This window comes from Orcinus orca, chromosome 19 (assembly GCF_937001465.1).
Source record: "Orcinus orca chromosome 19, mOrcOrc1.1, whole genome shotgun sequence".
Classification (NCBI taxonomy): domain Eukaryota; kingdom Metazoa; phylum Chordata; class Mammalia; order Artiodactyla; family Delphinidae; genus Orcinus; species Orcinus orca.
This window is the reverse complement of record NC_064577.1, coordinates 24,162,000-24,185,054: the sequence shown is the minus strand read 5'-3', so window position 1 is coordinate 24,185,054 and position 23,055 is coordinate 24,162,000. Positions and strand designations below refer to the sequence as shown.

General features: G+C 43.0%; 1 long non-coding RNA gene across 1 annotated transcript in view; it reads right to left on the bottom strand.

Moving 5' to 3' along the window:
- Positions 1-17,660, bottom strand: part of LOC117203534 (uncharacterized) — a 136,567-nt gene extending 118,907 nt beyond the window's left edge. The window contains exons 1-2 of the long non-coding RNA XR_004486320.2: positions 17,550-17,660; positions 9,921-10,028 (exon numbers count right to left, since the gene is read on the bottom strand). This is a non-coding gene — a long non-coding RNA (uncharacterized LOC117203534). The remainder of the gene's footprint in view (positions 1-9,920; positions 10,029-17,549) is intronic.
- Between the last annotated feature and the right edge of the window lie 5,395 nt (positions 17,661-23,055).

Genomic DNA, 23,055 nt, shown 5'->3' with positions numbered 1-23,055 from the left:
CTCACAGGCCACGGAGCAACTAAGCCTGTGTGCCACAACTACTGAGCCTGTGCTCTAGAGCCCGCGAGCCACAACTACTGAAGCCCACGCACCTAGAGCCCGTCCTCCGCAACAAGAGAAGCCACCGCAATGAGAAGCCCGCGCACTGCAATGAAGAGTAGCCCCCGCTCGCCCCAACTAGAGAAAGCCCGTGGGCAGCAACGAAGACCCAATGCAGCCAAAAATAAATAGATAAAAATTAAAAAAAAAAAAAAACCTAAAAATAGAACTACCATATGACCCAGCAATCCCACTGCTGGGCATATACCCTGAGAAAACCATAATTCAAAAAGAGTCATGTACCACAATGTTCACTGCAGCGCAATTTACAATAGCCAGGACACAGAAGTAACCTAAGTGTCCATCAACGGATGAATGGATAAAGAAGATGTGGTACATATATACAATGGAATATTACTCAGCCATAAAAAGGAACGAAATTGAGTTATCTGTAGTGAGGTGGATGGACCCAGAGGGTGTCATACAGAGTGAAGTAAGTGAGGAAAACAAATACCGTATGCTAATACCTATATATGGAATCTAAAAAAGCGGTACTGATGAACCTAGTGGCAGGGCAGGAATAAAGACGCAGATGTAGAGAACGGACTTGAGGACACAGCAGGGGAAGGGGAAGCTGGGACGAAGTAAGAGAGTAGCATTGACATATATACACTACCGGATGTAAAACAGATGGATACTGGGAAGCTGCTGCATAGCACAGGGAGATCAGCTCGGTGCTCTGTGACCACCTAGAGGGGTGGGATAGGGAGGGTGGGAGGGAGGCTCAAGAGGGAGGGGATATGGGGATATATGTACGCATATAGCCGATTCACTTCGTTGTACAGCAGAAACTAACACAACATTGTAAAGCAACTATACTCCAAAAAAGTCCAATAAAGATGTGAAAAAAAAGAATTGCTCAGTAGCTCAGTGTAATAAAATATAGAGCTCCCAATGGCAGCTTTTCCGGGGGACACCGTTTCTATCTATAACTAGCACTTCCACAGCCTCAGTAGCTACGGTGAGTCTCTGGACACTCTTTCTCTAATCACTGTATTTTTTTATTGAAGTATAATTGATTTACAATATTATAATTAGTTTCAGGTGTACAGCATAGTGATTCAGTATTTTTGTAGACTATATGCCATTATAAGTTATTATAATAGTTATAATTCCTTGTGCTATACGGTATGTCCTTGTTGTTTATCTACTTTACACATAGTAGATTGTATCTGTTAATCCTGCACCCCTAATTCAATCCTCCCCCCTCCCTTTCCCCTTCGGTAACCACAAGTTTGTTTTCTGTACTCAGATCATTGTATTAATGCTGCTGATTTAGACTTCACATAGATAAATGGCCTGGAAAAATATCATCCCAGGCAATATCCAAAAACTCCTAGTGTCTTTGGGAGTTCTGTTAATTCCCTAAAACTGTACACAAAATGGGGGGCAGATGTGCTTATGAACATATTATGAGGAAGTGGTTATAAGTCAGACCTTCAGGAGAGCCTAGGAACTCAGAAAAGAGAACATAACTCATAAGGCTTGAGAGGAAAACACACAAGTAGCCCTACAGTTGCCCCAAAGAGCAGTAAAAAAATATCTAATATAACTTCTCAAGAATAGTTAATTTTTTAATATTCAAACATTACAATTCCATTTGCTGTAAAGTGTTTTAGAAATTCCCTTGATGTTTGTGAGACCAGATTAGCCCATGTGACTGAGTGATCACGTGAAAGCTGGCCCCAGATGGAAAACATTCTATAGAACAAGCTGATAGGAAATGAATTCTATTTTCAGCTTTTAGCTTTGTCATACGTCTTATTTACCCCATGTTACAATGGCTCACTGCCAATATCCTCTGAGGATGACTGGGCTAAGGAAGAAGAGATTCACTTCCTCATGCTGACCACCAGCAAAGGCAAGATACACTAGTAAAAGCCCTGGCACAAAATGCGATTCCTTATTATTTTTTTTATTAGTATTATTTTTAGGTGCTAAAGGGCAAAGTCTAGTTTTTGAAACACACAGGAAGAAAAAGAGAACTCTTATTGTAGATGGCCTTAAGAGGGACTTCAGGAAGAAACACAGTCGCTGCCCTCATGTTTGGGGGCAGACTCGGGAAATAAAGGGGACAGGAGACGCACAGTCATCTACACTGTGTGTGTGGTGGGTGACCCAGGGGAGGACACAGAGTGAAGGCATGGGTTCTCCCCACAGCTATCATTTTCATGTCTATTCCCTCCTTCCCATTTAAAAGAAAGGAGAGGGACCTCCCCGGCGGTCCAGTGGGTAAGACTTTGCCTTCCAAGGCAGGGAGTACAGGTTTGATCCCTGGTTGGGGAGCTATGATCCCATGTGCCTTGCGGCAAAAACACCAAAACATAAAACAGAAGCAATATTGTAACAAATTCAAGCAAGACTTTAAAAACGGTCCACATCCAAAAAAATTTTAAAAATAAAAGAAAGGAGATAAAGAGATTTTTTAATGAAACAAAATTTGCTGAAAGGACACACTAAAATGTATGTAGGAAAAAAATGTGGCTACAAAAGGCAACTCAAAGAACAAAGTCCAAGGACTAACTCCACACTAGAGTATTCTGTGACGTCAGAAAACTTGCAAGGCTGTGCTTCACTGCAGGGGTTCCCTGGGAAGTTGAGGTTCCCTTCAGAAAGCCAGAGATGAGCAGGCCTTCCGCCCTTCCCACTTCCGGCCACGTGTATCAAAGCAGCGGCAAGCAGGCTTTGCACCCAGACTTCTCGTCACAAAACCTACAGATGGATGAGCAACGAAAGGGGGAAAAACCGAAAAGATATGAAGCCAGATGCATCCAATGCGTGCCAAGGATTCTACTGTGGGCATTAGGACGTCTGGGTTCACGGTAAAGCCACTGCAACTGAATTTCCTGGAATCCAATCCTCGCTCCACAAGCAGCTAGAAGTGTGAACTCAGAAAACTTTCCTAGGCTTCTATTTTCTCATCAAGGAAATAAGGACACTAATGATGTCCCATTAGGGTTTATGTGAGGATTAAATGCGATCACCAATATAAACAGAAGCTTGCCCCACAGAGGACATTCAGTACATGTTAGCTATTATTACCAGTACCGCTGGGGAGAGAAGAAGGGTATAAAGACCGAATCCTTATAATTCACTAAGGAAAATGAAACATGTATATAAATAATTACAACACTTCATGGTAAATGGCCAATAGAGGTAATCCAACAGAGGTCTCAATGACGTGAAACCAAAAATAGTGGAAATTGGTAAGTCAAGTCCTCAGAATTTCAAAGGAGAAGTGACATTTGGTCATAAAAAATAAATATAATAGGGCTTCACCCAACACATAGTATAGATTATTTAGTAAAAAGTCACCCAAGAAGACCACAGACATTCAATGTTGATTACACCTAAATTTATGTTCCAGTTACTATTCTAAGTGATTTCATAAATTACCTTATAGGGGAAGAGAATATGCTTAGGGATACAGCTGATAAAAATCGGTATTTTCTGGGAGTTCCCTGGTGGTCCAGTGGTTAGGATTTGGCGCTTTCACTGTCATGGCCCATGTTCAATCCCTGGTCAGGGAACTAAGATACCACAAGGTGCACAGTGCAGCCAAAAAAAAAAAAACAAAACAAAAAAATCAGTATTTTCTATAAAACAGCTTTGACCTTGGTAGGAGTGAGATTTCGCTGTGACCAGTTGCTGATACTGTGTGAGGGGCAGGAAGTTAATTAATGAATGAGGCAGAGCGAAAGTTATGTACCAATGTTCCTTTCCACATACGCTCAAAGGTTAGTAGGAGAAAAAAAGAAAAACAGAAAGGCCATCCTCTGACAGTGAGTCAGGCTGCTCAGGCTGAGCTGTACCAAGCAGCAGCCATGGCACAGAGTGGGCAGGCTGCCACCATAAAAAAAAAAATCAGTAAGTCCTGGGCATGGAAAAAAACGTTGTGAGAGTCTCTTAAAGCAAAAATACATCTCCAGCCATTGAAAAAGATAGAAACAAAACATAAACAGATCAGAAGTATGGTATTTTGATTGCTGGAATTTAGGAAGTGTGGAAAATAAGGAAATGAGACGAAATAAGAACTAAATCTAATTATCCTTTTTAATTTATCCATATACAGAAATTAGATGTTGGTGGACTCCCAGAGAAAGTTCAGTTTCCCACAGATGACTCAGGGCTTGGTTTTATGCAGCAGCAGATCATACAACGCAGCCGTGTGTCTATGTTGGTGTTCACGGCTGAGGGACGCTTTGGAACCATAAAGCCGTCCAGTTCTTGAACCACTTTAAAATAAATTAAATAATAGAAAATGTCTTCACCAACTCGTCCAACTCTATTGACATTGTTTTGGAATTCTTAAAGTGTTTCGTGTAAAAAAAAAAAAAAAAACTCTTGTGAAAGCTTAATGTGGTGCTTCTAATAGTTACTAGTTTTTTGTTTTTTGTTTTTTCCTGTTAAAGTGTCCAGGGACCATGATTGCCTGTGAAATCCAAAGAATTACAAGGGGCTATACACTCCGTAAACTTAAGAAAATCACCACGGTAAGAAGAAATTGACTTGTTTTTTCCTCTCCAAAATCTGTATTAAGTTGAATTTACGGAGATTTCAGGAGCGTTGATATACTGCATAGAGGAGGACATACGAATGATTTTGCCGCTTTAATTATTTGCCATTAACAAGGGGATTAACCTGTGATACACATCCCCTCACACGGCAGAACCTGCATGGGGGTCTTTGCAAAAGACAGCTACCGTAAAAATGTTGGATTTAAACCATCATATGCAATTGAAGAAAAGAAAGAATGTAAAGAAATTTCACATGTACTAAAAAACACAAAAGGGCTGAGTGCACTAAGCTAGCTTCTGAAGTTCCTTTGATATAGTTTAGAAAGAGGCTTGTGGGGTCCACCCATGACCCCTCCTCCAGGACCGCAGGACCTTCCAAAGTCCGTTGGGTTCACTCCCTTGATAAGGTATCTGCAGGCAGAACTTAGGAAAGTCAGGCTACTGTTTTCTCTTCCACTTCAGGGAAAGTGCAGAAAGGGCAAGTTATCCCACAAATCCCTGGAGGGACGCCCAATATCTTTGTGGAAACATCTGTAGGCACTGCTCTTCCAAGCAGATAAGACATTCTCATGCATGTCTCTTCTGTACTCCTTCAGCCCACTCTGAATGGGTACATTTGGAAATGATTGAAAACATACCATGAACTCGTTTCTGATCCGGGTGTCTCTGAGCTGAGGCATCACTCCTTTGAACAAATGCCTAAGAGACGGCTCGGGCGCAGTGGGTAAATGGGACAGGCACTGCTCGTGTACATTATGCAACATCTATCTATGGGAGCCAGATGAGAAGGCAGACTAGGATCATAAGAGGAGATATTTCTTGGAAATACTGACTTCATAAAGAGTACGTGAAGGAAATGTCACAGGCAGGACAACCCATTTTTCACTTCAGAAGCCTGATGTCAATCAGCCTTAATTGGATCAAGACTCTCTGGGACTCCGGATGTTTCTATGAATGAGCACATCTTATCATGAGCAACAGACATGTTTTAAACATTGTAAAAGATCCCTTAAGTGAAGACTTTCATGTCACTTCAAGGCATGAGAAGGGCTGAGAACGTATCCAACGCTGGTTTTCCCGGTGGGACATATAGCACCTGTCCCTTACTGCTCCCTACAGCCTAGCGCCTCAGAAACATCAGTAAATTGACTGAGACTCAGGAGAAGAGAAGAAAGGTATCGAAATATAATATTACTGGCTGTGTCCTAGAAATACCACATCAAAACCATACATGAAGACAGCCCTCCAGCTATGAAATCAATCTTCCTTCACCTTATTTCTCTTAATTCCCAAACTCAGAGATCATCATGAAAATTCTGTTTAAATATTCAATAGCAATGTTAATCACCTCCATTGACTCATCAGGTAATTTTCAAATTTCCAGTAAAGCAATGGATAATTCTTACATATGCTTAGCTTTGAAAAGCTATTATAGTGTTTCAGTCTGATTAACATTGTAAAATAGTGATTAAATGTGAAGTTAGTTTTTTTCTGCATCTGCCAACTACCTATTCTCCAACTTACTTGATATTAACAAAAATGTGGAATGTGGATCTCAGTTAAATTTGAACATACTTTCCCATCCAAACGCAGAAGAAAGCGCATCTTAGGCTTCTGCTATCATCTCCAAAGGCAGCCGCAAGATTAGAGTTCTGACTGTAGACAAAACTGAGTGCACTGTGTTCCCCCTTCCTGTTCTCTTCGTAATCACTGCAACATGAATAGCTGTCAGTGGGACGTAGCTGGGCAATCAAATGACAGCAATCACAGGAGTGCAAACAAATCAAGGAAAACGGGTGGGAATGGAAAGCGAGGCTGTGGATACCTTCCTTCAGGGAGTTCACGCACTCTCTGAGTATCAGCTGACTTGATCATCAGGTCATCAAAAGCAAAAGCCTGTGGAGCACTAAAGCCTCAGAAAATGTCTCAGGTCACAGAGTGATAGGCTGAGTGGTGGAAATCTAGCAAAATATACATGGATCAACCCTAAATTTCCATGATTTTCCTTTCAGCAAACTTCTTACCAGCTTTCTTCTGTGCAGTGCTAAAATGAGTACCGGCTTTCCATGGCTGACTGAATTATTCTATTCCAAAGAAAACTGGTTGTTAATCAGAATGAAAATAAGAGGGGGCATGCCAGTTCATTGAGTATCAAGATGATTTTTGCTAAAGTGGAAGAAATCACTTATTGCTATTTTCATGGAGCTAACCAAAGAAGCATGTGGATGATTATGAAAGAATTGAGTGTATCCAAGAAAAGTAACAACCAAACACTTCGCGGGAGATCTCAGGAAAGTTCTGAGACATGAGCGTTCATAACCTGCAGACCCTGTTTCCCACTTCTGCCTGTGTCTGCGGCAAAAGTCTGCGTCCCTTTCAGAGACCCTCTGGCTTTCTTCAGTCCCCCAGCCACAGCAATAAGTTCATTTGCTCTCCAAGGACTCCAGATTTCATTTTATTTCGATGGAAATGGGATATTGCAGAGTAGGTAGCTTGTGTCTAAGAAACTGTGCAACGAAATAAAATTTTAAAGTGTACTATATCCTAACATTTTCTTAATTTAATTTTTATTTTATAGTGGGGTATAGTTGATTTACAATGTTGTGTCAGTCTCAGGTGTGCAGCAAAGCGGTTCGGTTATACATATACATACGTGCACACCACTATACATAATATAGATAATCCACAAGCACTTACCGTGTAGCACAGGGAACTCTACTCGATACTCTCTAATAACCTATATGGGGGAAAAGAATCTGTAAATGCTTTAAACGTATAATACAAACTGAGGAAAATGGTGTAGATTAAAAGTCAGAGAATGTAGATGAAGATCACTCCCATTAAGACCAGCAAAAAGGGAGAGATGGGTGATGCAAACATAATCAAAGACTAATCATTATAACTGCCTCTGTCTTGCAGCTGAGCAAAATGAAGTGAATCCACGGAATTGTCAGGAATCCATAATCCAATTAGCATCTTTGCACTTGGGAGAGCACATTGTGTGACCTTACGGTTCTTCATTCCCAAAGTCTGAAGCCATGTCTCTGCTTAGATGAAGCACAGACTTGGCCCTTGCAGAATCCTGAAATATGCTGTCTGAACGTGCATTGGCTATCAGAGACTCAACCTGAAAGCCACAGAGCATCTAGAATAACCAGACACTTTCACCTGTCTCTAACCAAACCATTTCCAAATATCTAAGGTTTGGTTTTAATTTCCCAGCACAACCAGGCAAGACCACTGGCAATGAAAACTTCTGGTCTCTCCACATCAGCATGAATGGGGCTGCAGCCTCATTTCAGTCGGTATGCATTATTAATCACCTTCTTGCTTTTACAGATGTCTCCTGTAATATATATTCTCCAAAAAAAAAAAAAAATCCAATACAAATAAAGAATGGGGAGAGGTAAGCAGGCATCAGAGGAAAAGGAGCAACTAGAATGCCATGTTTGAGTGATCAATAAATTTGATCTGACAGCAAGATGTTCATCAGTTGGTATAAAGGACTCAGCAGTCACTGGGACTCTTAGGGGACTTCTGATTTTCTGTAATTACACTCCTCCCAGCTAGTGTTACACTTCTCCCTGGTGGGGCCACTCTCGATGATTCTTGTAGGATGAGAGGTCTGATTCTCAAACTACAGCAGCCCACTTCAGAGATGTTTTTGGTTTCTAGCATAAAATAACTGAAAATTATCCAGTATCAATGGCAGCTCATGTTATTTGTGTCCCTCCGTCTCTGTTCCTGCCCCCATCCCTTCTTACCAGGTACCAACACATCTTTCAGAAAGCATAGTCTGAAATGTCTTATTAAAAGTGCCTTTTCCCCCTATTTCAATCTTAACTGTATACGAGATCAATGCACTCTTGTGATGGGCATATATTTAAGAAGATCTCATGTAAATCAGCTCCTCTATCTTCATTTAGCTCTTTCATCCTGTTCATCACATTCATCCAAATAACATGAACTAAGTCATCGTTATATCCTAGCACTGGGCAAGTCACCAGAGACACAGAAACAGAAATAAGATACCACTGGCCTCCAAGAGCTTACAATGGATGTCATTCATAAGCATGTCTATTCAAGAGAAACCTTTAAGGAATGTAACTAGTTTACCTCCATCTGTGTCGATATATCTCCCAATGTATAATCAGACACAACGGTTTATTACGGAAGGACTGACAGAGTCAAACGATAACTCAATCTTAACCCACGCCGACATCACGTGTCCCATCTGCCCACAAAGTGAGCAGAGGTTCTCCAAGTATTGTATCTCATGCCATGTAACATCTAGTGGCAAAATTCCAAGTTTAAAGTCAAACAGACTACGTTTGGATCCAGATTCTGCACCTTCGTTTTACCCGGGCTAGGCATTTTCTTATGACGTACAGCCATCGTACGTCACTGTACTTCACTGTCTAATTCTAAACTCTCAAGCAAACAAAATTCATTTTCTCCCTGTTCATATTTGATGTTCAAACAAACTGAAGTCTCTTCAGTCTCAAGAAGCACACCGTAACCTGAGACCTCCGTGACTCTGCTTCTGCTGCTGTCCTCCCCTGCCTGGAACACCCTTCCACTCACCCATTCCTGGCTAATTCTGACTCATCACTTCAAGACAATGCCCAGGCGTCACTTCCACCAGAGGCTTTCTTTAATTCTGTAGACCTATTTTAATGCCCTTCCTCTGTTCTTCTGTAGTCAGTACCAAGTCTTTCTTCTTCATTGCCGTGAAATGATGACTAGACTGATTTGTATCACCTTTTTGCCTTCTCAGTGCCTAGCATGTAAGAAGTACTCAGAATTCATCAGCTTATTAATTCTCAATCAAGAGATTACAGCATGTGCTATCCCTACACATTTCTAATATAAAGGCAAGGTAATCAGCCTAGGATCAGTAGGCTGAATATTTTGGGTCACTGTCTCAATGACAGAGATGACACTGGTCCGAGCCAATCAGCGGCCTAATGAGGAAGTAAGTGTGGCCTCGATGCAAACGTAAATACTTTAAAGAGCCCTACATGGTGCCATGCGAAGAAGAAGAAACCTCTTGACTAGACAGTAGATGATATAATTTCCCCAAGGATAAACTGTATGATCATGCTAACCAGAGTCATCCTAAACACAGCAAAGACTAAAACTGCTCATAAAGGCATAATGGAGAACCTATCTAACTCATTCAGAACTAAAAGAAATCTGTTTGCATTACAAGTTCATCAGTTCTTAGAGACAGTGCAAACGTGTGATTCCATAAATGAAGACCCTCAGGCCAAGAGGAGATATGCCTTATTGAAAACTACATACCTTTTAAAGGAATTCAACTTTGCTTCACAGGGCAAGCATTCTACAGTATCAAACTGTGGGCTTGGTCATCAGCTATAACTTCTCCATTTCGGTGGTCCTTATGTTTGCCTGCACATCAAGATGAAATGGGGAGCTTTTTAAAAATACATATATGGGGAGATCCCTAGACCATATCCCAGACCTATGAGATCAACATTTCAGGAGCTTGGATACTTATACAATATTGTTACCATAAGTCAGCATCAGGACCAGTACTGGGTGGCTCTCTTCTACCTGAAACAGATTTTGAGACACAACCCCCATCCAAAAAAAATACCTTAAAGTATTAAATATGAAAAATAGAACATGAACAAGAAACAGGGGCAGAAAGATCTGTCAAAATGGTAACAACGGGAAATATGAAATTAATAAATTGACACATTTTGTAAGGCCGAAAATAAGCCTTCACATGTTAATGAAGAGCTTGTTTACATGAATGCGGTGAAGAACCTCAGGAGTAAGCTCTCAATAGCGCTGTAACACACAGGAAGTTATATCAGTACTTAGGTGACACTTTGTCTCAACTCACAAGCACAGCAGAGTATGAAATAAGCCACAGGGCTTATTTTTCCACTTTGTACAGAAGAAGCAGGATTACTGGCATGCTAAAGTTTGCTTTCCATTCTCGGTTAATATTCACCAAACCTACTACAAACAAGCTCATCTTTTAGAAAATTTTCAACATGTCAAAAACATTTAAAAAAACGGAAACTTCACTCATACAGTCATTCCCCCAAATTAACAAAATTATATTCATTTCAGCATAAAATGCAATGAAGCATCTGTCATGCCAGCACATTCTGCTTTTTAGGCTTAATATGATTGTGCTTGTTTACAGTCCTTGCTGTTACAATCATTAACACGATTCAGGCATGTTCTAACATCCGGAGCAATGTCTGAAACTTCCCTAGGCGGTCACAGACCAGCTACAGTTCACTCACGGCTGAGTCAGGAGCTCTGGCAGCAAGTGTGGTCAATTTCCTGAGCAGTAGAAGTCTACACTGCTTGTCTACACTTCTTTTGCGAATTCACTCTAAGATGTCGATTGGTGACCGAGTTTCTCTTCTCTTTCGTTAGACCAATGAAAAAGAGATTGCAGGATCTGTCTGTTTCAGACAGAAATCAGTTGATGCTTTGCAGAGACTCTTCTGACCTTATCTTACTGAATTCATAGTGCCCACAGTTTGTCAGGCTGAGTTAAAAGAAACTAATTGACAAGATATTCAGATGCTGACCATCAATCAAACAAGCAACCACAAATTCTGAGTGCCTACTTTTACTGCTCAGCTAGATCTGCCATAAGGAAATACGACAGACTGGGTAACTTAACAGAAGTTTATTTTCTCACAGTTCTGGAGTCTGGAAGTCTGAGATCTGAGTGCCAGTATAATCGGATTCTGATGAGAGTTCTCTTCCTGGCTTGCAGATGGCTGCTTTCTTGCTGGGGGCAGTTGCAGGGGAGGGTGCTCTGGTGTCTTTTCTTGTAAGGGCACTAATCCCATCATTAGGGCCCCACCTTTATGACCTCATCTAATCCTAATAGCCTCATCTCCAAATGCCAGTCACCTTGGGGGTTAGGGCTACAACAGATGAATTTGGGGCAGCATATGTTCAGAGCATAACACTTCCGTATGTCAGCAAAGTCACCCAAATCTAGACAGGTTCCTGGGCAGGAAGATTCTAGCTACTACTACTCAGTGAAGAGTCAGGTAAAGGCTCGTATTTCAAGCCTCTTGACAAGTCAAGCCATGCTGCTGAGGAATGCAGCATCCATTTGACTGGCAGGTGCCAAGCAGAGCGATATACCGCAACTGAAAAGATTTTAAACATGACTCTCGTTGCCTTGGCTTGCTAATTATTATTACTTCAGAGAAAAGGAAACCCCAGAGGGATCAGGTGAGAGAAGCAGAAAAACAGAGCTTTGTCCTGTCGTTTTCTGTAATAGGCATTAGCAGAGAATATCATATAAAAGAAAACCTTCCAAAGAACATGGTTAATCAATACTAGGAATTCAATGATGAATTTATGCCTTGAATAAATGCATAAGCAAAGATTAAGAATGTTTCAGTGGCTAAAAACATGTCCTGAAGCAAGAAATGGGTATTGTACAAGACCAAGTTGACCATCAGAGTAGATTCCAAAAATGTAGAGGAAAATTTCAGTCCCAACCTGAACTATCTCTATAACTACACAGGTTAAGAATTATCACTACATTTGGGGGCGGGGGGAGGTGGAACTGAAGACCCGTACTAGAAAACCAATTTTAGTACCAGAACTTTCTTGAGGAATTCAAGAATATTTCTCAAATATAAACTTGTATACTAAACTATATATATAGTTCCCATTACAAACACTGTGGTTGGCTAATCTCAACACATTCTTTTTCATCTTGATAGAAAGTCCTGAGTTAAAATTTCTTACACATGAAAATTTGAATACCTAGATCTGGTGGACCCTTTCTACTAGATTCAATATTCAGGTCCCCGGAGTGCGCAAAACAAAGAAGACAAACCTCTTTATAATTTTTTAGCCAAGCATATTTCTAAATATGATAACCACTACTCAAAATAATAATGCTAACAGTAATGATGAAAGAAAGAGTAAAGATGAAGAAACACTAGCAATTTTAATAGAAAGCAATAATGAGAACGACAAAGCTTCAGATGCACAAGATGTCAGTGGCCAATCAGAGGGAGATGTCTGGAATCTTACTACACACTGCAGTAGCCAGCGTGTGGAGACAGGATACTACAGAGGCTCCCAAACATCCTCAGTTCATAACACTCTCAGCGTCTCAGGAACTGTTTCATGACGCGCTGAGGCCAAAAGAAATACCTAAAAATTCAATTTATTGAGTAGTTAGTTAAAATGACTTGGATATAGTAATCTACATGATATCTAAGAGATGATTCTCTAGAAAAATTAAAATAACCCCATCAGTTATCTATAATAACCCAGCGTGTGTCAGCACAGTCTGAGAATCACAGGTATATTCTACTGGTTCATTCAGATTTTTGAGCCACACTACATAGGTTGAACCCTGATTCCATTACTTTATTCCATATGCAACTTGTGCAATTTATGCTTAGCCTTTTCATGCTTTACTCAATTATAAAATGAATCAGATAATAACACTTGCTTTCTAGTGCTGTCATTATGAGTATTCAGTTAAGTAATCTATGTACAGAGAAGTGGCTGATTCTAAGCTCAATAAATGTGAGCTATTTTCATGAATATCAAGCAGAATAACATCAAACAATATTCCCTTTCCTATGATTGCAATAAATCCAGAGAAAACGAAATGCAGGAGTGGGTACACGTTTTTACTTCTCACTCCTCTGTAAGAAGCTGGAGTTATGTGTTTCTGAAGAGAGACTTATCAAGAGGTTCCATGGGTACTTTCTCCCAGGACACAGCAGAAACAGAACCAGGTCCTTGTTTTAATTAAGGCTTAGTCATGCAACTCGCCAGACTTTCCAAGAAAATAATGTCTCTATATCTTTAGTGTCTAATTAAATACAAAAAGAAATGCAAGAAGTTAGCCAAGCTTTTGATTGTAGACATGAAGAGTTTCCAACTCACTCAATGGACTGGCATTTCACTCCTGCACATTTATCAACAGGAAAAGGTAGTGGGATTATGATGATTTTTTTAGAAAGAAATTGCTGAAAAAGGAAAACGGTCTATGTAATGAGCTTTTACAGATCTGTATCTAGTTCACTACATTTATTTTGCTTTGCTGAACCACTTACCTGGTCTTTAGTTGAAGGATATAGTCTCATAAGAGGATACAAAGCATAAAAATGCCAAAGTCTGGCCACTGTCCTTCTCAGTTTTTTATATTAACATGACCTATTACCCAGACATTTCTAGCTATTGTAATGATTATCTCTTTGAGCTTTAGCAACTGGTTTACAATCTTTCTCTTCTTAACAAGAGCCCATAACATTTGGGGTAACCCCAGTATCCAAGCTAGCAACTATGGCAGATGCATTATTCATTCACCATGATTCCCTATGGGCAAAATGTACTTCTACACCACTGATTTGGGATAGGCCATGCCACTTGCTTTGGCCACTGAAATGTTAGTGACTAGGGTTCCCTGCATATAGGCTGAACCTTTAATCAGCTTCTACTGTGATTCTGCCTCTTTGCTCTTGTCCCCCAGCATCAGAACAGCATATCCTAAATGGGGCTGCTTGGTGGGCTTGTACATGCAGCCGAGCCCAGCAGAACCAGGTCACAGCCAACTTCATCCTGACGTGAGCAAAAGAGGTTTGCATTTTTATACACCTCTGAGATACTGAGGTTGTTTGCTACCACAGCAAGAATCGACTAACACCCCAAGCTATCAACACTCTACTCGAAAACTGTTTTCATCTCCTCCCCACGTATGATGTTCGCCTCTACTATCCAAGACCATATTCTACCATATTCTACATGTAATCGGTATCCCCGATTTCTTGACTTCTGAGATTTTAATTTTCTTGACTTCTGAGATTTTAATCTCCAGTATTTCACTCCCTTTAGGGCCTTTCTCACTTAGGACATTCGAAGGGTTATAAGAGCTCTGAGCCAGAAGTGGGGCAAAGATCAAGATATATATATATATATATATATATATATATATATATATATATACACATATACACACATAAAAATCACAAAATCTACCCCCGGTCTTCGAACACAGATCTCTTACAGGAAAACAATCATAAAAGTCACAGGAAAATGGCACACTACTAGAATCCCAGTCAGTCATGAATAACTATCCAGTCCCTCCTCGTATCATATGAAATGTCTCCCAGGATGCGGACACAGGTTTCTATCCAGTTTGTCAGGTTCCAAAAGCAGGAGTGGTTTCAGTAACATATGGTTTCACCCCTTCAGGTGTCTGGCATAACAGAGCTAAGAGACAATATCATCTCTTACCCTGAACCTCTTTTGAGACGTTACTTAATATTGGATTGCCCTCCTTCCATAACATAACTCGTTTATTTATTCTCTTATTCCCAGCTGCTACGTTCCCTTCTCTCCATTTATCCCCAATCTTTTCCACCTTTGGGAGGGACGCTGGGCTCAGCCCCTGTGCCGGACTAGACAGCAGGCAGCAATACTATCCTAGCAAGCCCCTCCCCCTCGGTCCACCCCTGTCCACACAGAGTGGGTGACAGAGCTTACAGAGGTTCACCTACTGGGCGATTTTTACCCCAGGCAATACAGATGAATTCACTGCTGATCCCTATTTGGCAGATGGGATGAAGGTACATCCTACCCCATCAGGCCCTCAGGAAGTGTGACATAAAGGTTAAAAACAGCTACTATTCCTCGCTTCGGAGTCATCCCTCCTTCCAGCCCTTGTAGTTGCAGCGCTGATCCTGTGGCCACTGCAGCGAGCAGGGGGAATGTTGAAAAGCGGAGGTGATGTGGGAAAGGAAGTAGAGCAGCCCCTTCCTCACCTGCTCTTCCCAGATCCACCAGAAAAAAAAAGAGGAATCTATCCCGTGGGGACGGACACTCCTTGAGCCCCACCCGTGCTCATGCTGAGTGTGAGCACACACTCACGAAGGCGTGTAAGCCAGCCCTTCATGCTTGTATCTCCCCTTGTTTGGACGACATGTTTAACTGCCAGGCCCAGCCTGAGGAGGGATCCCTGTGCCCAGGGTCGGACATTATCGGCTGCGAGGGGATCCCTGTGCCCAGGGTCGGACATTATCGGCTGCGAGGGGATCCCTGTGCCCAGGGTCAGACATTATCGGCTGCGCCAACCACAGACTGACACTTGCCATCTGCCTCCACGAGGATTAAATCAGGAGCCGCTGCAGCCGCTGACCTTCAACACCCCCTGAAAGGAGCTCAGGGTGGAGACCAGGAATGAGGCGCTCTGTGCTCTGGGAGAAACTGGCAGAACAGGCCTTCAGAGAGTCAGATATTTTCAGGAGAAGATTTTAGGAGCCCAGGTCTTGCATCTCCTCGTATCTAGAAAAGCACTGAAATCCTTCACGGTGACGTCCGCTCCTCGTGACCGGCAGCCAGGCTCTGCCAACACGTGTGCTCGCCTGAGCCTACGCGCTCCCTTCACTGACGTCAGATAGAACACCGACCTTCTCCCCCACCTCTTTGGAGCAGTTTCTTAGAACTATCTGAAATACTGTCTCCCGGGCTATAGTCCCCGTTTTAGCCCCCAATAAAACTGAACTCACATCTCTCACATTGTGCATTTTTCTTCAGTCGACAGCTATACAGTGAGTTCCTTCGTCTGAAGAGGGGACACTGAGCCATCCACGTGGATACACTACGTTCTGCTCCAGTTGTTTTGTGGCACACGGAGCACTGCATCGACTGCCGGGGAAGCAAAGCCCAGTCTAGAGCCCGTGCCTCTTCCTCTCAGGCCCCACTTGGAGCCCCTCGGGGCTTCCTGCATCGGTCTCGCTGGCCAGCTGTGCTCAGGGTCTTCCCACCTGGGAATGTACTGCACAGCCGCCTGCAATCTCTCTCTCTTTTGCTGGCAGACAGAACAGCTCCTATTAGCATTTTGCGCCTCAGAAGGAACAAGAGGAATATGTCTAGATTCAGCCCGTCTTTGCATTGCTGCAGACTCCGATGTCCACTTAATTCATGGATCTGCGGGGCCAGCCACCTTAAGCAAGCACATGGCGATAGCTGCTCGTCGTTTCCAATCACCTTCCAAAACTGGAAGAGGGTTCTTCTGATGGGCATTGTCATGTTCTACTTTAGGGCATCCCCCAAATTCCCATAGGGCCGTGCCCCAAACAGGCATCCTTTCAATAGGCCAGGTTTCCAATTGCTGTCTGTCTGACCTCATGGCCAGGCCATTGGCTACTGCTGCTCATGAGTAAAAATCCAAACAGAGGGGCTCTTACCACTGTTCAATCCTCCCATCTGTACTAGGAAAACAGTGTGCAATTCAGCCCACCAGGCTGTTCTGTGTTTGCCTTCTCCCAATCCAGCAGCTCCTCCCACGGTTCCAGAGTCAGTCCTGGAGAAAAAGAGGCTTCCTGCTAGGGATTATCCCTCCTCACACTCGCCAGGGAGCACGACCCTGTATAAATCATTTCCATTTGCTTATGGAACTCTTCTGGGTACTGCCACCCTCATTCGACAGCGTGTCTCTGACATCACCCAAGACAATGTGGGTGTTTCAGGTTTTAAGATCATTTTATGTCAGTCTTAGCAGTAGCTTCCAGCAATAATGTCAGACAGCAAGGTAGTAAATGTCCCTCAAATGGAAATGCTCTGGTGCAGAGGACCGGAAGTCCTCGATGGGAGGTGATCGCAGGTTCTTACCATAAGCCCTGGTCTAGAGGGCCATCACACGCGCGATCTGTCTCCACCAGCACTCCAATTTCTAGTCTATACTGTGTGGGCTCAGGCAATCTTACTGGTTCCCATTAAGCATGTCCAATTAATGTCAGTCGAAGGGCAGATTTATAGCCTTCTGTTTTACAGTACTAGGTGGGGAAACGTTCTCCAGCCAGACACAGTCTCCATCCCCATCACACAAATAGGTAAAGAAACCACATTACAGAAAGCCTGTTCACACATACCAATGTTCCTACAAACTCTTACCTTAATTCCACCAACCCTTACGTTCCTCACTGTGGCCTTCCTTAAGATTTCATCAACACATCTTGGTTTTACAGTATTAGGTTGAGGAAGTGTTCCCCAGGCAGACGTAACATCGATTCGCAAACAACGTGACACCACTTCTTTACGTAACATTGCTTAAACCTCCCAGCTTTCATAATCCTATCCACGCTCACACTCTAACGCTCTCTCAGTCTAACTGCAGCAGAGTCCAGCCTCCACCGATGGGTTTTGGCACCACAGTTCCTGGGACTCCTGTATTAAGGACTCCTGGAAACTTCTCTTCTCCACCCTCAGACCATTTCAGCCATCTTGTGCAAAAGACTCTGGGTCCCCAGAGAGGGGCCGAGCCGAGGGACCCTGGCACTTTTGTCCACCTTTAACTTGATTAACCGGCCTGACCCTTTGCCCCAAGCGACGGCTGGTCAGATTTCTCACAGCAATCTCTACCTTCCAGCTTGTTTGGAGCCCTTTTACATTTGGGCACCAGCAGGGTGTCGCTTTGGCCCACCCAACCTTTGGTGCTATAATAAAACTTTGTGTTAACCCCATCAATGTTCGTTTTATTCATCTCATTCCTTAATGACCATCTAAAAACGTCCACCCCCATGGGATGAGTCCCATGACACTTCCCTCTCTGTTTCCTCTTTGTTTCACTCCTATCAATACTCACTTTATTTACCTTATTTCTGAAGAACCCTTTTAAAATTGCTACCTTGTTGGAAGAGTCCTTTGACTCTCCCCTCTGCCTCCTCCTAAACTCTTGTTAATAAACCTATTGTTTTTATTAGCGTCTGTACGACACACGACGGGGAAGCTGAGAGAGCAAACTGGATAAGGCTTCCCAGACTGTTTTTCAGTTTTGCAACCATAAGGTACACAGGGCGCCCGTGTGAAAGGAGCCCCCTTAACCACAGTGTTTACCGTGACCTGGGAAATGAGTGTATTCACTGGGTGAATATCGCGGTCATCATAAAGCCGGTCCCACGTGGCTTGTGTATGAAATACATCAGCTTCTTCAGTTGGGGTTTTCCACCTGGGATTTACAGGGGGAGACAGAAAGTCCCCCTGGTCAGGATAAACAGACCTGACAGTGGCTCTTCCCCAGTCCAGCAGGCTGGCTGTTTCCTCGGGAATGACCTCCTGTGAGTCTGGATCACGTGAAGCCATCTGTGCTTGTCTGCTTTTTCCATGGTGAGCGGTGCATCCTGCACCAACCCAGACATGCACTTCCCTCTGCGGCTTCAAAACCAGAGGCAGCACCTCAGCGAGTCACTCTCCATCTGAACGGAGATTGGAAAAGTGAGTTCGGTGTATCTAGATTCGAGTGAGAGTGGTTTTAACGCACAACATGATGAATACAATGAACACGGTTGGATGTTATATATGAAAGCGTTTAAGAGAGCAAATCCTAAGAGCTCGTTACAAAGAAATTCTTTTTCTTTCTTAATGTTGCATCCACATGAGATGATCGATGTTCACTGAACTTTCTGCGGTCATCGTTTCATGACGTACGTAAGTCAGATCATTATGCTGTACGCCTTACACTTCTACAGTGTTGTATGTCAATTACATCTCAATAAAACTGGGAGAAAAATTTTTTTTAATAAAAATAAATAAATTAGTAGTTCTCATAATCCATTTTAGTATCACTCTGTCTTGCGCGTGGAACTCATGGCCCAGAATAAGCAAATTCCTCTGTTTCCTCAACTCTGATTCTCATCCGTTCCTTCCCCTTCTTCTCCTGAGTGAACCTGGAGGTCCCGCTCCAGAGGGACGCTGTCTCCTTGGCGGTCTTCTCACTGAAGGCCAATTTTTGCTCAGGGTCTAGAGGTGAAGTCATCCCGTTCTTTCTTTGTTCCCCACCATCTCTTCCTCTTTGCCCTCCTCCCTCCTTTGAAGTGAAGGCGACCAGACCGTATCCCCTGCCTTTGTCAACATTATCATCTAGGATACCCTGGCTGTGCTCTCTCTCTCTCATTTGTGGGATATTTTCTTCACTAATTCACTCTTTCCCTCCTCGTTCCTACTCCTGCCACCCTGGTGGGTGATTTCAGCATCCACATGAAGGACTTTCCCAATACCCTGTCCTCTCCATCTCTGCTCCCTTCTTCCCGGGACCTTCTCCCCAGCCCACCTTGAGCACTGCCGGAGTCGCACCCTGGGTTTTGTCATCACCTCACCACCTGCATCACCTTGCTTTAAGCATCCGGCTTCCTCACTGCCACCTCCCATTCTCCTAGCGTAGCTGTACTCAGCTTCTCTTGCCAACTATTCTCTGTGGTCAGCTGAACATATAATTTGTTGACCCAACTTCTTTTCTATGATATTCATGATACCTTTTTGTATTAGTTTGTTAGTGCTACCATGACTACAGAGTACCACTGGGTGGCTGAAACAACAGAGTTTTGTTTTCTCACGTTTCTAGAGGCTAGAAGTCCTAGATCAAGGTGTCAGTGGGGTCAGTTTCTCCTGAGGCCTCTCTCCTTGGCTTGTAGATGGTCGTCTTCTCTGTCTGTCTTCATGAGGTCGTCCCTCTGTGTGTGTGTGTGTCCGAATCCCCTCTACTTATAAGGACACCGGTCCTTTTGGACTAGGGCCCACTTTAACGACTTCACTTTCACTTTATTACCACTTTAAGGATCCGATCTCCAAATACAGTCACAATCTGAGGTGCTGGGCATTAGGGCTTCAGTGTATGAATTTGGGGGGCACATATATATCATATTATAGCCTATATATCACTCTCTCACCTCCACATTTTCCACCTTATCCAGCCTAGATTCCATGGTCCACTACTTTGCCAACACCTTCAGCCCCTCACATCTTTTTCTCTCTGCCGGACTCACCTAAGAAAACCCCAGACTAGTTAAACCTGTTAAGGCTATTTCTTTATCCCAGACTTGTGCCCATGCAGCTGCACAGAGATGGAGAAAAAATAGGTATAGCCATGCTTTCTAGTCTTCCCTTAGATTAATAACCACCTCTCAGTGTGGGCACTAAACACTGATTGACAATCTTATTACACATGCCTAGGGTTTTCTGAAACAACCGTTTTATACTTTCTCTTACTGCCTCAGCTTCCACTACTTTTTCCTCTCACGATACTCTTAACTGGTAATCTTTCCTCTATTGAGAAAATAGGTGTATTTTGAGGACTCCCTTATAGACCCACCACAAGGCTAATGACCTACTCGTGTCTGCATGGACATTGCCTACCATCCTTCCTGCACAACAGGGGTCTCCTTCAGCCAACCCTGCCACTGCTCCCTGGATCCCACTTTTTCTTGTCTAATCAAGAATGAGGCTCCTTACAGAAAGAATGCAATCATGCCACTTGCAGCAGCATGGATGGACCTAGAGATGATCATACTAAGCGAAGTAAGTCAGACAGAGAAAGACAAATATCATATGGTATCACTTGTATGTGGAATCTAAAAAAATGATAGAAATGAACTTATTTACAAAACAGAAATAGACTCACAGTCATACAAAACAAACTTATGGTTAGCAAAGGGGAAAGGGGTTGGGGAGGGATAAATTAGGAGGTTGGGACTGACATACATACACTATTATTTATAAAACAGATAAATGACAAGGAACTACTGTATAGCACAGGGAACTCTACTCGATACTCTGTAATAACCTATATGGGAAAAGGATCTGAAAAAGACTGGATATATGTGTATGTATAACTGATTCACTTTGCTGTACACCTGAAACTAACACAACATTGTAAATCAACTCCAACTAAAAAATAAATAAAATAAAAAATAAAAATTACTCTATAAAAAATTAAGATAAAAAAAAGAATGAGGTTCCTTGATTTTAATTTACCTCTCTTGCATTATTAATTTCTTTCTCTCTACAGGATCATTCCCATCAGAATTTAAACATGCTCAGAATATTCTGTTTTAAAAAGTTTCTTCAGGGCTTCCCTGGTGGCGCAGTGGTTGGGAGTCCGCCTGCCGATGCAGGGGATGCGGGATCGTGCCCGGGTCCAGGAAGATCCCACGTGCCGTGGAGCGGCCGGGCCCGTGAGCCATGGCCGCTGAGCCTGCACGTCTGGAGCCTGTGCTCCGCAACGGGAGAGGCCACAACAGTGAGAGGCCCACGTACCACCAAAAAAAAAAAAGTTTCTTCATCTTACTTCCACATACATCCACTGACATTTTCTCTCCCCTTCAAAGTAAACTTCCTGAGAAAACTGTCCACATTCTCAGAACCCATTTGCTCCCCAGCCCACGTTGACCAGGCTTCTGTCTCCACCCCTCCATTCAAACTGCCCTCCCAAAGGTCACCAGTAACCTCTGTGTGCCCAAATACAGTGGTCACTTTGCTGAGTGTGCACTGGACTCAGGCCAGAGCAGGATTTCGGCCCGCTTACGGCTCTGCAGCTGTTGCAGTGCTGTCTCCGCTTGGCTCGGGGCCCCACTCTCCCGGCTTTCCTCCTCGCCCACGGCTGCTGCGGCTTGGCCTCCCCGACTGGCTCCCGGACTCAGCGCAGCCGGCGGACCTGTGAGTGCTCCAGAGATGGATCCCCATCCCGCTGCTTTTCTCCTTCTGTACTTTCTTCCTAAGTTACATCTCCAGCTCCAGGCCTTTAACACTCCCCATATGCTGATGGCTTCCCAATTCATTTCTCTACTACTTACAGTTGTCCTAAGCTCCAATTTCAGATCTCCAACAGCTTAATGTATATCTACAATTGTGTCTAAGAGGCACTTCAAGTGTAACATGATTTACACAGAATTCTGTATATATAACCCCACCCCTAAAAAGCTCCTTCTTCCTTACCTCTCCCTGGGATTTCTGAAATATACTCTGACTGACTGCCCTGCTCTCACCAGCCCCCAAACCTCCCATAGCCCACAGAATGATCTTTTTTAACTCATAATCCTACCATACCACTTTTTTTTTTTCTTGCCTAAAACCCTCCAGCAGCTTCCCAATGCAGTAAGACTTTAGTTGTAACACCTTATCCTGGCTGCAATGTCTCACATGAATGGCCCTGACATGCATCTCACTCCTACTAACCTGACACTCTCTCCATGAGTCCACAGACTTCCAGACATTCTGGCTTTCCTTCCGTCCTTTGAAATGACAAGATCTTTTCTACCTCAAGAGCTTTGCACCCGTGTCTCCCTCTGCTTGTAACGTGCTGCTCCAGATCTTTATACAGCAGGACACGTTTTGACATTCAGACCTCAGCTCAGATATTCCCTCATCACTGATATCCTCCTGGTGGCTCCACCTAAACGAGACCACCATGTTTTAGAGCATCACTCCACATTATTTTTGCCATAACACATAATCTGAATTGATTATTCATTTGTTTGCTTATTTATGATCTGTTTCTTGCTCCTGAAAATGTAAACTCTACAAGACAAAGTTGTGTTTTTACCCCTGAAATCCCCTGTGCTTAAGTCAATACCCACCAATAATGTAGGCACTCTATAAATGCTTGCTGAACAAAGGAATAAATGAA